This window comes from Mytilus trossulus, chromosome 10, assembly GCF_036588685.1.
Source record: "Mytilus trossulus isolate FHL-02 chromosome 10, PNRI_Mtr1.1.1.hap1, whole genome shotgun sequence".
Classification (NCBI taxonomy): domain Eukaryota; kingdom Metazoa; phylum Mollusca; class Bivalvia; order Mytilida; family Mytilidae; genus Mytilus; species Mytilus trossulus.
The window spans coordinates 43,300,719-43,317,268 of record NC_086382.1 but is presented as its reverse complement, the minus strand read 5'-3'; the positions used below and the strand labels follow the sequence as shown (position 1 = coordinate 43,317,268).

Genomic DNA, 16,550 nt, shown 5'->3' with positions numbered 1-16,550 from the left:
AAACTGTTGCTGGGGCAGTCTTCCCCTAGCTTTCGAACTGTAAACTTGTGTTAATAAATTTGTATATATTTTTATACGGTCTTGCGTTTAAAGCAGCCATAGTGTCGATTATAGACCTACAGACTTTAATGTAACCCGTGCCGAACTTCACGGACTCATGCCGCAAGTTCACGGGGTTATATATTCTATGAAACATATAAATTTGGTTTCTTTGGTTTCATTAAAAATAATCAATTTGTTTTGATTTGTATTGAATGACATATGCTTTCTGCAAGTCAATAGAATGTCTTTCGATATGTTGTGTACGCTTTATATATATTTGTAGCACTCGGAACCGCGATGGTACTCCAAACAACGATAGTTACGCTCATTTGCGATGGTTTACGCTTATGTGCAATGGTTAACACGCTGAAGTGAGATGGTAGTATGATGACGCTAACTTTGTTAGTAACTACGCTGGAGTGCGATTTGTCTGCCTGTGACTTTGAGTAAAAAGAAATTCAAATTTTATAAAAGGAGCTGCTAGCCTAGCATTTAAAACATCTTTTAATTTCTGTCTTGTTCCAACTTTAAAATATTAATAATTTTTGTCTAAAGTTTGAACTTGCTATTTTTTTCGATTAGCACCGCATCAGTAGAATAGGTTTAGAAAATATGGTATTGAAGCGTGAAATTTTTTTTCCAGAAAGTAGGTCTATATAAAAGTAAATGTTACGTTTTCCACCCAAAACGTTGAAATTAGCTGACTCGCTGAGCAGGGGGGAAGGGGGCATAGGGAAATACACGCAAGGACCATTCGGGTTAATTTCTGCCTAACATTTCGTAGAAACATTTAAATGTAACCACAATAAACAAAAATGCTACACTGGAGTGACGGTGTTCTTACAAATTTTAAAAGATTTATCTCGGGACTGTGACAACATTGAATCAACTTATATAGCAAAACTGCATTACTAGAAAGTAATCTCATAATTAAATTGTATACACACGATTGTGTTAAGCACTTTAAGACAAGTAAAAATTAATATCTAAATCAAGACATTTTATTGGTCGTCGAAATTTTTGCGGCGTACTTCCTAAAACTCAGTCTGGTTAGCTTATCTGCAAACAAAGTTAATCTTTTGCCACTTTGTTACATATGGTTCGCCGCATGACATAGTTTTAATCAGTTTTTGAATATCCTCCTGCACTGCTAAAAACTGTTGAGGACTTGAATCGCTCGTTACTTTTTTCCCTTTCTTTTGTTTCATCTACAAATTATTTTCCTGCCTGCGAATCAATGTTGTACTCAATGTAAAGTTTATTTGAGAATATTTCACAATATGAAAACGACATGCCAAACCGTCGCACTTCAGCGAAAGGACCATCGTACTACGGCGCAGACCATATCACTGCAGCGTGACCATCGTACATCAGCGTCCCAATCGCACCTCTGAGTCTTGCATATTTATTTAACATTACAAGGAGAAAATTTAGAAAAAAAACTGACAAAAAAACCCAACAACAACAAAAAAAACAACAAAAAAACTAATGATAATTATTTATTATCGTTTTTATGACTTAATGTCATTAATCGACTGTGTTGTCATATTGCCTTTCTTCCGATGTTACCACCATCTCCAGGAACAACGACCAACACGACTGTTTTTAGAGAATGGTCGACAGACACATCTTGGATTCCAACCGCAATCCCATCTATTCCAGCAAACTGAAATTTAAAAAAAGGAAATAAACAAACAAAATTCACCAAAACTATCAAGTTGCTGTCCAAAACAACAACACATTCAGTGTTAAGTTTGATACTAACTCAAGCTTCCAAGCCAGTACCATAATTTCATAAAACAACTTGTAATTTTTTTTAAGAGATTATGAATGGTTGTTTACAATGCTAAATAAAAGCTTACAATTTATGAAAACGGTACAAAAGTAACCGATCTTAATATATATATAACTCTTGAAAACAATACTATATGAAGGTGAACTAAAATCATATACATGTACAAGGAGAACAAATCACCATTAGAAGGCATACAAGCACGTAAGCTTCACAATTACAAAATTTAAACATGATTTAATATTTTACAGATGGAAGGAATCTCAGACAATCGTGACGATTTCAAATATATTTTACAAAATTGCATAAGTTCATCAATTTCATCTGCGTTTAAAATAGTCACCTACAGTTTTGATTTAATGTGCGGAAGTTGTATCCAATCATAACCAATGTAGGTTAATAAATTATTGGATTGATAACATCTAACACAAATATATATATACAAGACAAACAAAATCTCATCAATATATTTAAAAAACCTGCTTCTTAAATGGTAGAAGAAATGGCATTATCCTCCAACTCGGCATTCATCATGTGTATAAAGCGATATCGTACATTTAAAGACAAATTATTGCGTGGTAAAATTTAATCATACTGCAGTAAATCAATATCATTGCATTGTTGCTGCAGTTTCTATACCCCGAATTTGAAAATATACAGTTCAGCTTTTCTCTAATCAAGACGAAACTTACTTCTATTTTTATAACATTGGGGTTGTTGGTTGAAAAACGATTCTCCCAAATCTGAAAATAGAACAGGTAGAAAAATATGTACCTATATCAAAACATAACGTAAGCTATTAAAACAATTGTATTGTATTTAGCTTATAATGCAAATTAGTAGTAAATTAATTAATAATTACATACCTAATTTGCTTTTAACATCATTTCATCATTTTTTGAACAAAACTAAATCAGTGTGACCATGAAACTTAAAAAACATGAAATAATTTCCAAATGAAAAAAGAAGGATAATACAAATATTGTATAATAGGAACTCACCAAAACTTCCAACAAAGACCAAAAGCATAACAGCAATCATCAGAGCATTCTTTGTTCCCATCCTTGAACTCTTGTGAATTTCTTAAAATTTAGAAAAGAGAAAAATTAACAGATACATTTCTTGAATATATTTCCTTGAAACTGTTATCAGGAAAGTAACTATATATTTGATATAAAAAAACAAACTTCGCAGGGATACTTTAAAAAAATGACAGTTGCTTGTAATCGCTTTCACCAAAAAGACACATTTCACTTAAATAATTTTGTTTTGTTATAGATTTCCAACAACGGTATACTACTGTTGCCTTTATTGAATAATCGATAAAATCAATTATCGGGAAATGCTTTTCAGTTGATGTTTTTAAGTCCTTATACTGCAGTTTGGTACTTAAGGTCAAGGAACAGTAAATGGGCTATGTCGCAGATTTTCTAAAAATTTGCATACAACATTGGCTCGTTGAACTACAACTGAAAATCGAAAAAATAATGCATTTATTTCAATTATCATTTGAAATACTAATGATTGAAATGTTACAAAATGGGTGGACATTTGTATAGAAAGCAAATAAAATCGGCGGAAAACCTTCTAAAATTTGTCTTGAAAACGCCAAATCTCGAATTCTACTCCATAGATTTTTCTTAAAAAACTATATATTGTTGACACATAAATTTCTGTTTTAATGATATAAAATAATCATAGGGTCACCGACTTTGTTTTTTGTTCAATACTCAATTTGTAACCTTGTTTGTAGTGAAAAACGTCAAAAACCAACGTTTTACGGCCTGCAACGCGATAACGTTACGACTATTTCGACGTTTTGTTTGATTTTTCCACATAGAACGCAACTTTAAATGATGTATACCGTAAGAACAAAGTCGTTGACCCTATCTATATTTTGCATCATTATAACGGAAACTTATGTATCAACAACATATAGTTTTTTAGAAAAATCTATGGAGTAGAATTACAGATTTGGCGATTTTAAGACAAATTTTAAAAGGGTTTTCGCCGATTTTATGTGCTTTCTATACAAATGTTCACCCATTTTGTAAGAATTCAATCAGTAATATTTCAAATGATAATTGAGATAAATGCATTATGTTTTCGATTTTCAGTTGAAGTTCATCGAGCCAGAGTTGTATGCCAAATTTTAATGAAATCTGTGACATAGCCCATTTACTGTTCCTTGACCTTAATTTATTTTTTAGATTTTTTTATTGCATCAATATCATAGGTTAGCAGATGTTGACTAATTTAACATACACTACTGATTGACTTAACTATTTTTATGAAGAAGATCTGTTTTGTAAGAACAACTGAAACACATCCGCTACCAGAATACGTAGTGGAAAATTCTCCGGGGTTTCTTCGGGAATTATTCTCTCGCATAATTACAGCATTAATTTTCTTCTAGTTTCAAATATTAGCAACGCTATTAAAAAAGCTACATACAAATGTATTTTGTTTATGGCTATTTTTTATAAAGATTATACACTTGGTTTTCCCATTTGAATGGTTTTACACTAGTAATATTTGGGACTCTTTATAGCTTGCTGTTCGGTGTGAGCATAGGCTCCGTGTTGAAGACAGTAGTTGATATATAATAGTTTACTTTTCTAAATTGTGACTTGGAAAGATAGTTGTCTTATTGGCACTCATACCACATCTTTTTATATCTGATTACAAATATATATCTTACAGAGCATTACAACTTAAATGAATCTCTCAATAAACGCAAAATAAGATAAAAGTGATGCGAATATTTTTTTAATTTTTTTTCGCACAATACACATATAACCATGATAGAAGCCTAAATCATTTGCTTTCATTAGTTGTACACAATAGAATAAATAACAGTATCTAATGATGAAATTGGTTGCTCTTCAAAATGATTTGTGATTATAATATTAGAGCACCATATTTTAATCTAGGTCTCAAGTTAAGATTTGTAACAGTCGGTAATTGATAAGCAGGTGATCTTTTCGTCAAAAGATCTTCTGACTAGAATTGAAAGTAAGTTATAATGAATAATCACGACTTATGAGGTATTGGAATTGATCAAATGCCTTTGTCAAATATAAACATACATACAAAAGCTTCTTATTTACTGCTGTTTTTAGATAACAAACTTTCAAAAACTTTTATCAACGCACGAAACGATTTAGCAGCTCTTACCTCTTCAATGATATAGTGTTAAGGTGTCCAAATCTTGGAATAAGGTATAGCTGGGCTCGTCGTCTTTTATACGCAAAAGTTGACATGCGACAAGACAACAAAAAGTATATTGTTGACATGTTCAAAATTAGTTTAATATGACAATCAATCAACAAGGTTGATTGCGGTAGCGGTCACATAAATAATGACATTGATGCTACAAAAACTAAAAACCTACATTATCAATAAATAACAAAAATTCTCATTTATACCGTTTTTAGGAACGCATCATTTATTTATTTTCTTGGTTTCTTTAATATGCATTCTTAAAACTAATATATCTTTGAATTTTTTGTCAATTGGTCATGCTGTGGTTTGTCTACTATTTATTTTACTTATAGTCATTTTTTTTGTCACTGATTTCGTGAACATGTCTGAAGTCAGCATGATATGAATAGCGAAAATAGTCGACAAGACGATGAACACAGTTTGTTCAAATAAGTTGGTTCCAATGGGATTGTGGTTTAAAAAAAAACACTTGTTCTAAAATTGATAACATGTTGAAAATCCTTGATGATATCATTTGCAGAGGATTTCTTTTAAATCGGATTATTTTTTCCTTTTAAAACTAGATATTAGTATGAACGATGGAGAAGTTAAAACTTTACTTCGTTAATGTACTTTTACGGACGCTACCACGAGTTAGATGACCATTATGGAATATTTGTTATTCAGATGATATCGGATATGTTGCTTATATTTATGTTGTAACTACAATCCGGTTCTGTTTTCACGAATGTGACCTACCAAATTATACTATTTACAGGCTATGTATTAATATGAGCAATACGATGGGTGCCACATGTGGAGCAGGGTCTGCTTAACCTTCCGGAGCAACTGAAATTACCCCAGTTTTTTGGTTATGTTCGTGTATTTGTTGAACCCCTATTTGCGAAATTTTGTCCCTGCATCGTTGTCAACATAATCGAATTTGATACGACTGTTGTTCAACGCTAAAATACCGGTTTAATTTACCATGTTCTACTTCTACACATTATCATATATTAATGCGAATCAACCTACTGTTGAAATATCACAATTGGAATATGAAAACATCGCTTAATATACAGATCAAACGACTTTCTTGGTGTTCTAAGATATCAAAATAATGTCGCTTTTGAGATCAGACCAAGACATATCATATCGGTTTAATTAGTTATCAAAGGTACTAAGCTTATGTTTTGATACATCAGAAGCACGTTTCGTCTACACAAGACTCTTAGATTAACTGTCCTTTAAAATTTAAGTGATGTCAGTGTACTGCCTTCATCAATAAAAAAATACCAATACCGTTAGGCCAGCAATAAAAGGCCAGACTCGCATTTCGTCACAAAAGACTCAACAATGACGCTCAGATCAAACTAGTTATAGAGCCAAACAAGTACAAAGTTGAAGAACATTGAGGCCCAACATTCCAAAAAATGTGCAAAATACGGTTAAGGTACTCTATGCAAGGGATAAGAAAAACCTTAGTATTCCAAAAAAAAATCATACTTTTGTAAACAGGTAATTTAATAATTTATGATGATGACTACACATGAACGTTAGTGTCAATGTCAATCTCCTTTAGGATTTCCCTATTGTAGCAGTTTTTGTATTTCATGAGAAAGAAGAAATATTTAAGGACGTTGTCTAGAAATATATAGTATTTGCGCAAAGTAGAATACTCTAACAAAGCAAGGTACACACATAGAAAACTATTAGATATCTTTTTTTTGCGTAAGATGTTCATTTCACAGTAAGCTATGAACTGGTCACCGAACATAAATTCATTGTTAAGTTTTCAGAAACATAATTTGAATTTTAAATATGGATAGTTTACAAACCAAAACCTTAAAGAATGAACAAAGGTTATCATGCGCAATTCAAGGTGAACAATCACTACAAAATTCATGGTTTGTAACAATGCATTGAGATGAATAACTTTAAACTTTAAGGAGGTTTGGTACAAGCTTATGTGTTACCCATGAAATCGAACGACTAGTAAAAGAATTCAGTTATTTCTAAATGATGTCAGTCTTATTGATGATTCATTAAACTCATATAATCTTTCATGTATTAGTTAAAAAAAAATTTTACACACCTAAATATCATAGAAAATTCATTTTGTATGAATTTATGCCATTTTTGACAAAATCTTTGTCTCATATCATTTTTGTTACAAGAAATTAATCAGTGGCATTATCGTAAATATTGATAACAAATCAGACTTTATTGGTAGCATTTATCGTATTGTTTCGAGACATACATACTTACTCTAACTTTACTTGGTAGTAGAATGGACCTCAGACAAAAAATCAATTTCCAATATTATGTGAATCAAAGTTACTATAGGGGACAAAGGATACATTTCTTGATCAAGAGAGACGCAAAATGTAAACCTTTACCAAACCCATATTGTTAAAAGTGGAAAATAACAACAACACATTAAAAAAATAGAAACAGAAAAATATAACAAATAAAATGATGGGTTTTTTAATCACTACGAGAGAGAGAGAGAGAGAGAGAGAGAGAGAGAGAGAGCCCGAATATCTATTTTAAAATGTGACATGTTACAAAATGTGTTTTATTTCCACATTTATTTCATGTATTGATGTGTTTTTATTTTATGACTTGTACCTGATGGGAAGATCTTGTTTATTCGGAAGGCATTAATGGATGAGAATTTTTATAATTAAAATGTAAACGATGTTTTCGTAAAAAACATGAGTTAACAAGGAAAAAGTAAAATATATTGTCAATCATTTTAACACATTGGTTCAAGTAATGTCATTATAAAGTTTTGCAATGTTTTGATAAATATGTTTGTTTAAACATAGCCAACTTTGGTTCTATTTTTTTCCACTGTTATCTGCATTTAAAATAAATATTCAAACACTATTTTAATCTGCCGAAACTGTCGGCTGGTATACCGACGTATTTGCCTGGTATCTATGGTGAGTTTTACAAAGATGTATTTATAAACTGCAAGTTCTGATGCAAGTTCAATCCATGTGAATCATGAGAAAGTCTTGATGGCAATACATAAAAATGCGTTATAAAAGATACAAAAGACACCTAAAGGACGTTTAAAAGAATGAGTCGAAAATAAATGATAACACCATAGCACAAAGACCAAAAGACCAAAAGACCAAAAGAGCGCAGCAGTATGTCATCCACGACCAAGCAAATTATAGACTAAACATTTGAACTGCATGACGTGGTTATTAACTAGCAAATAAGGCATCATATCATCAGTTTCTGTAAAATGCAGAACAATATTGTAGTTTCCATACATAATAGGAAGTAAAAAACATATCTCTAAAGTGTTGATGTCAATTATAATTTATCAATAAAACACAATGTTGACTGTTGTACCCCTATTTTTGTCATTTTTACAGATTATGTCTGATTGTTTTGTTTACGCATCGTCGTCAAAAAAAGGAATTTGAGGCGTGTCTCATACAAGTGAGAGGTTTAGCTAGCTATACAACTAGTTTTAATCAAACATTTCCGACATAAGAAAATGCTTGGACCAAGTACGGAATATGACAGCTGATAATTGTTCGTTTGATGTGTTTGAGCTTTTGATTTTGCCATTTGATTAAGGACTTTCCATTTTGAATTTTCCTCGGTGTTCAGTAATTTTGTGATTTTACTAGTTATCATTCATCCTTAAAACTGACATAAGTCTATTCATTTGATGAATACATTGGAACTCTGATCCGATGTCTTAACTGCATATACTAGAAATAGATAAAATGAAATTTTTTAATAAGAATGTTGTCTAAATTTTGAATCAGGCACAACACATTAAATCAAGGCGATGTTGCTGATTAGAAATTGATTAACTATCCTCCAAAATTCAAGTGACATATATATAAACAGTTGCATGTCAGTGTTCTGGCTACATCAACAAGAAAACCTATACTGTAAGGTTAGCAATAAAAGTCGAGAGGGGTGTTTCGTTTACAAAAGACTCATCAGTGTCGCTCTGATAAAAAGAAGTTAAAAAAAGTAACATGAACAAAATAAATAGAAGATCATTGAGGGCCCAAAATTCCATTAAAAGTTGTGCCAAATACGACTTAGATAATCAATGCCTAGGATTAGATAATCCTTAGTACTACGAAAAATTATTTTTTTGGTAAACAGGAAATTTAACAATTTATGATGATGACTACAAATGAAACTAAGTGTCTCTATCAATCTATTTTAGTATTTCCCTACTATAGCAGTTTTTGTATTTTATGAGAAAGAGGAAACATTTAAGGACGTTCTCTAGAAAATATATTTTATTTGTGCTTAGTAGAATGCACTTACAAAGAAGGCAGCACACATAGAAAACTATAAGTCATCTTTATTTTGTGTAAGATTTTCACTTCACAGAAAGATATATGTACGTTGTACCGCATATAAAATCATTGATAAGTTATTAAAAACTTATTTTGAATTCCAGGTTAACAAAGGGGATACGATCTTTACATAGAATTTTGTAACAATGCTTTGAGATGAATATATTTGAAGGCGGTATGATAAAAGCTAATATATGAAAGACATAGCACAACTAGTAAAAGTATTCCATTATTTCTAAATGATGTCAGTCTAATTGATAATTCAGCAGGCTCATATAATCAGCCATCTGTTTAGTCAAAAAGATATTTTACACACATTAACATGAATAACATAATAGTAAAATACATTTTATAGGAATTCGTTCAATGTTTTGTTAAAGGTGTTGCTCATATCGAATTTAACTGTAACTATTCTCGAAAGTTGAATGGACATAAGACCAAAATTTTAAAATAACTCGAATCAGAGAAAATACAGGGAGCAAAAGTGAACTTTCCCAATCAAAAAAGTTACAACACGAAAACAGTTGGAAAATAACAACAACCCATTTGAAAAATATGAATAGAAAAAACCCAGATAAGATGATGAAGTATTTTACGATCAAAGTACAGAGAGAGAGGGATTTTTGTCATTCACATGTTACAAAATGAGTTTTATTTCACATTATTTGTTGTGGTTTTATTTTATGACTTGATGAGAAAATCTTGTTTTTTCGGAAGACATACATGAAAATGGATGTGCATTTTTATAATTAAACGATGTTTACGAAAAAACACAAAAATTAACAAGGATAAAATAAAATGTATTTTCAATCATTTTATTAAATTGATATTTGTAATTTCAATATGATTTATGAAATTTGTATTGACATATATGCAAAAATATAGCTAAGATTTCTTAAAGTTAATGTTTATACAATTAATAACAATATTATCGGTAATATAAACACTTAATATTTTCTACCGAAACTCCCTTCTCTGTACAGTGACTTAATCATTAGTCTTATATATATATAGTGAGTTTTCTGTTCAAAGAAATATATATATATAAACAGCAAGCTCTGCTGCCGGATCACTCTATGTTCATCTCGAGAAAAAGTCTTAATAGCAATTCATAAACATGCACTTAAAGAGAGACGAAAAACACTTAAGTAACATTCATACTCATGTGTCGAGAATGATCAATAATCTCATAGCAAAAAAAGACAAAAAGACATCAGACCGCGGTATATCTTTCCAAAACCAAGCCAAGTAAAGACTTAACCTTTGAACAGCATTGCTTGGTTATTAATCATTATATGAGGCATTTAATCATAAGTTTCTATAAATTGCAAAACAAGATCAAAACGCTATTAAAATTTCCATAAGATTTAATGTAAACAACACTCTATAATGTTGATGTAGCAGCTTCGAACTCTTGAATACCAAATGAAATACGGAGGTGTATTTCACATATGAAGATTAAGATGGTATAGTGATGCTAAGATCGGGGAAATGAATAAATTCAAAATAAATATCCTTTGTCATACATTCAGGTACTAATTGATTGCTTATGCAAAATTTGAGTTATAAGACTAGTAATGATGCGGATGACACTGTGTATGTTGTTTCTTTAATTTCTAGTTTGCAAGATATATTAATTGAACCCAATCGGAAAAGTTTGAATTGTTGATGAAAATAACATTATCAATTTATCTGAATGTGATATAAAATAATGTGGCTTCTATGATCTTTCATTAATGACCAATTAAATACAATTGCAAACACATACAACAAATCATATAGGAAAAGCGCATCCTGCGCATTTATATTGGTACAGTAAATGTTTTTAACCGCTAAGTTATTATTTCTGCGGGTACTCTCATAGCAATATGTCCTACATCGTCCCTCTAGCATCACTCTAAAGACTTAATATTGTCCTTCCATTTTCATTCGCCTCCGTGTAATTTGACATTCATATACCAAACAGTTTTTAATATTCTATATTGGTTTTGAAAAGTGTTGAAGGACGTCATATTACATGGTAGGCAAAGCTTGAATGAACGTGTCCTGTCATTATTTTGATAATTGCTTTCAAATCGTAAATGTAAATGCTAAAAAGTGTTTGATTTTTTATCCATGAAAAACTTAAAGCGAATTCGAAGTTCTCTGACTTAACGGTTAAAATATTAAGGAACGTATGTGTTTGTTTGTGTGTGTACGTGAGTGTGATTTATATAGAATTATACCTTTTCACCTATTTCTCCAAGTTTTTACTAACAGAATACTGTGCCTTTTTTTTAAACATATAATATGGTTTCTCGCCACACCACCTTTCAAAATGTTTTACATCTATAGTTCTTCGAATTAAAGACAATTAATGTACACGTTCATGCTAATAATTACGATTAAAGACATAGAGCATGGCATTCTCTTACATGTAGGTTCGTGTGAATTTTTTTTCGAAAATAATACGATTGTACTTGTGTTTGACCTGAAAGACTTGTGTCTTGCGTTTTTTATGAAAGACTTGTGTCTTGCGTTTTTTATGAAAGACTTGTGTCTTGCGTTTTTTATGAAAGACTTGTGTCTTGCGTTTTTTATGAACGACTAAGTGCCCTTGAATGTTCTCTCATTTTGATAAAATGTTTCAAAATAACAAAAATGAGAGGAAAACCCAAACATGTCAATCAAATAAATAGTACTATTAAAATATGCACAATTCTGTAAAAACATGTTATGATTTATATGCAAAGGGCTGTATTAGTATTATGTATAATATTTATTATCTTTAGATTTTAGTGTAATATTTTCTTGTAATATCTAAATTTGTACTTTATTCATTTATTGATTTTCACAATCTGACTTTTTTAAGCGATGAGCTTTGGGGTGTCGTATATTATGGCGTTAAAAACCGCCCAGTTTGTTAACAAACTGTAAGGCTATTATTGTGTTATTCGCATTTTTCATATCGCATGTATTATCAGCCCTAGGTTCAATATCAGCCCAAGAGCCGCATGGCTCGAGGGCTGATAATACGTGAGATATGAAAAATGACATGTTATAATCTTTTAAACATATGCTTCAACAATGGAGAAAAGTAACAGATTCATATATTGACCCTTTTACGTGCTTCCCAAATAGAAGTTTAAAGAGTGAAAAATTCACGGACGTCGGACCCTAAATGTAGTACAATGGATATTAATCTTTCAAGTATCATTTGCCTCAACAGAGAAGAAAAATATTTAAATATGGAAAATATACAAAATGAACACTGTTTTGAAAAGGTATTTTTTTAAAGTAACTTTCTTAATTATGTTTGAAAATTTGAAAAATGCATTTATTCAATAATTTGTTTCTTTGGTTTTTTTTTATTATAATTTTACACAATATACTTTCCAGTATCCAAATTGAAGTTTGTTTACTACTTTGTAATGTTTTTCACTGAAAACGCAGCCTTGGTGTAATTTACGGAATTTGCCGAGTATTACCGGTAGCACCAATTGGAAAATATAGAATTTATGTTAATTTAACGCTATTAGCATACAGTAAAAATAATATGTTATTTAGTCCAAGAATATGATAAACTTTTCATTTCAGCATGCTAAGCACCAATTCGAAAAATATGTAGTTTACGTTAATTTAATGCCGTTGTCATACAGTAAACATTATATGTTATTTAGTCTAAGTATATGATAAATGGTATTATCACATATTTTGTACTGATATGTACGTTGCTGCAAGGCCAGTAATAGCCGGAAGTCAAAGTTGGTTATCAACCCTCAGGGCCAATATCGATATCAGCCCTCGAAATGCATATTGAGCCCCTGGGTTAAACTTCCGGTAACTTGTCCTTCAAAAACTTTTTGTAAACAAGTTATCATCCAAAGCAGGTACACAATCAGGAGAATTTTTTCACAGATCAAATGACGATGCATGTAAATTCATATGAAAAATGAGACCACAATGAAAAGAAATTTAGAAAGTTACGAATATGCAGCCGTATTAAAAGAATGTAAAAATCAACAGTGGAAAAGACAAATATTCCCGTTTACTTTTGACGTCATAAAGAATTTAGAAAATACTAGTATATGACGCCACATTGGAAAAAGTGAATGTTGTACGACATCGAAAGTTCAAGCGAAACATATTTCGAAATCATAGCAGCGATATAGTGTATTTTTCTTGAGCATTAATTGGAAATGTGACACTTTTTGACTTTTCAAGTTGTTTAATATATAGAATTCTGAGACTTTATATATTGAATACATTTATTGTTAATTATTTGCTAATTTAGTATATTCTATCTTTTTTTCTCTTGCTTGAAAATATGTGATAAACAAATTATAACGTGTCATTTGCCATATGGTCCGTGGTAATAGCCCACGACCCATAACAAGCTGGCTTGATATAGGAGTCTAGGGCTGATACCGGGGCCAATATTGAAAATGCCATGTAATAATCTATAAATGTCATCTGCAATTTCAAACTGACATGTAAACAAATAAGAGTGAAACGAATTGCATTCAAACATTAGAACAATCTTTTGTTTTAAGGGTAACTAAATAGTAACTTCTTTTATTGTTTTGTTTAAAACGAGTGAAAGGTAAAGTAACAGTGAATTCAAAAAAAAGAAATATTTGATTTCATTATATAATGATATACCGATCTTATATATTAATTAGGACGACAAATCAAGGTTAGAAAAAAAATACCGAGGTAACTGAGTGAACACTTAATGTGTCAGACCGGATACGTTGACTTATTGAACGCCTCCTATTCAACATCGTAACCCGTCATGCGAATCTACACTCAATCGAAATGTTATAATCGGGAATAAAAATGGATATGCGCTTTCACGCAGTGCTACATTTTATTACCTCTTTAAACAGATATACCTAAAAAAGTATTTTAATTCATTTATTCACAATAGGGAATCGTTCGAGGTTGTTCTGGAAATCCATATGTCCAAGAGATCATGAAGATTTCGTAAATAAAGGCAACAGTACAAAATGTACTAGTATAACCTTGTTGGAAATTCATAAATCGATTGAAAAAACCCAAATCCGAGTGACAAACTAAAACTGAGGGAAACAAATCAAATATAAGAGGAGAACAACGACACAACAGAAACACTCTTTTTAACTAAATAAAGAATGATGTATGATTGCTTATAAGAGAACTATCCAACAAAGACCAAATGATGACTTTTTATTAGAATAACCCATAAAAGATACCAGGCTTATGGTAATCGGTAAATCCGGCCATGTGTTTCGTCTCCAAGAGACTATAAGTTACTTTTGGTAAAAATATTAAAGTAACACCTAGCTGGGTATGGCAATTATAATGCTGAAAACGACTGGTTAGGTCCTGAAAATGTAAGTTGAAAGCATACAAAGACATTTTAGATTTTATGTCACACAATATATCATATACGCTCTTTGTGTTCTAATACAACCTTGAATTTTTACAAAACAAAAAACGTTCCCATTAAAGTACAATTGTACTGGAGAAAAAATATTCCTTTGCATGTAGTTTATCATGTTTACAAGGTTGTTTAATTTTTTTAATAATGTTTTGTGAAATGATTTATTTTCCCTGCTTTATTGAAAACAAATAGAACTAAGCAATAAACATTCGTTATTTATTTTTGCTTTTACTTGATGAATGTTACGTTTTGTACATCAATTGAAGATTGTTTTTACCGTGACATGCATTTCTAATTCTCGTGTTGTAATTCTTTGTAATAGTAAATAGTTATGCAAGTTGTTTGTTTTAGTTAATAGTTAAGTCAATGTAATTTGTTATGCATGTTGTCGTTGAATTTATCATTATCAATTATAAATATAAGGGTCGGTTTTAGCTTGTGTGTTTCAATGCTTTCAAGCACTTTAAATGGGACAAGCCTTTTTTAATACTTTAGTCACTTTTGTTTTTCATGGGCTTTTTTCATTGACTCTTTATGGACAAGTATTATATCGATTGCTTTCGAGATATGAATTTCCACAGTTTTCAAGCCTTGTTACAAAATGTAGGTAATACAAATTATTTAATGAAGTAAAGAAATTATAAAATCAATTCTTTACAATGAAACTTAAATCTTGGACTTTGATAACAACAGTACGCTATTACTGTCAACACAATATGGCATATTGACAAATAGCACAGTTAAAGCCTTCTTCTAACGATCGTATATCGAACAAGAATTTCAGAACAAGTATATGCAGAATATTTTTTGCATTTCTATAGGACAAATATCAGGGTATAAAACATTATATACACAGAGTATTATTAATGAAGAATACTAAATGGACAATTAGGGCGCTGTATTACCTTTGTGAGATATGCATCAAGGTATAACAAGAAATTGTAGGGAATTCTTTTTTTGTGTGTTGATTTTGGAGAAAAACAACAATCACTTCATATTACTAGAGGCTCTTAAGAGCCTGTGTCGCTCACCTTGGTCTATGTGAATATTAAACAAAGGACACATATGGCTACATAAAAAAAATGTGTTTTAGTGATGGTGATGTGTTTGCAGATCTTACTTTACTAAACATTCTTGCTGCTTATCTCTATCTATAACAGTAGTTTCTATGCAAAATGTTAGTGAAAATCTGCAAATTTATGAAAATTGTTAAAAATTTACTATGAAGGGCAATAACTCCTTAGGGAGTCAATTGATCATTTTGGTCATGTGACTTATTCTTAGGTCTTACTTGTACATTATTGCTGTTTACAGTTTATCTCTATCTATAATAATATTCTAGATAATAACAAAAAACAGTAAATTTCCTTAAAATTACCAATTCATGGGCAGCAACCTAACAACCGATTGTCTGATTCATCTGAAAATTCCAGGGCAGATAGATCTTAACCTGATTAACCTTACAACAATTATACTCCGTGTCAGATTTGCTCTAAATGCTTTGGTTTTTGAGTTAAAATCTAAAAACTGCATTTTACCCCTATGTTCTATTTTTAGCCATGACGGCCATCTTGGTTTGTTGGACGAGTTACCGGACACATTTTTTAAACAAGATACCTCAATGATGATTATGGCCAAGTTTTTAATTTGGCCTAGTAGTTTCTAAGAAGATTTTTCTAAAAGATTACTAAAATTTACGAAAAATGGTTTAAAAATGACTATAAAGGACAATAACTCCTAAAGAGGTCAACTGACCATTTTA

At 30.9% G+C, this 16,550-nt stretch overlaps 1 long non-coding RNA gene across 1 annotated transcript; it reads right to left on the bottom strand.

Moving 5' to 3' along the window:
• Positions 1-1,528: 1,528 nt before the first annotated feature.
• LOC134686268 (uncharacterized) lies at positions 1,529-5,119 on the bottom strand. The gene is made up of 4 exons (XR_010101583.1): positions 5,012-5,119; positions 2,836-2,916; positions 2,527-2,577; positions 1,529-1,708 (listed from the first exon to the last, which is right to left on the bottom strand). It is a non-coding gene; the product is annotated as an uncharacterized LOC134686268 (long non-coding RNA).
• Between the last annotated feature and the right edge of the window lie 11,431 nt (positions 5,120-16,550).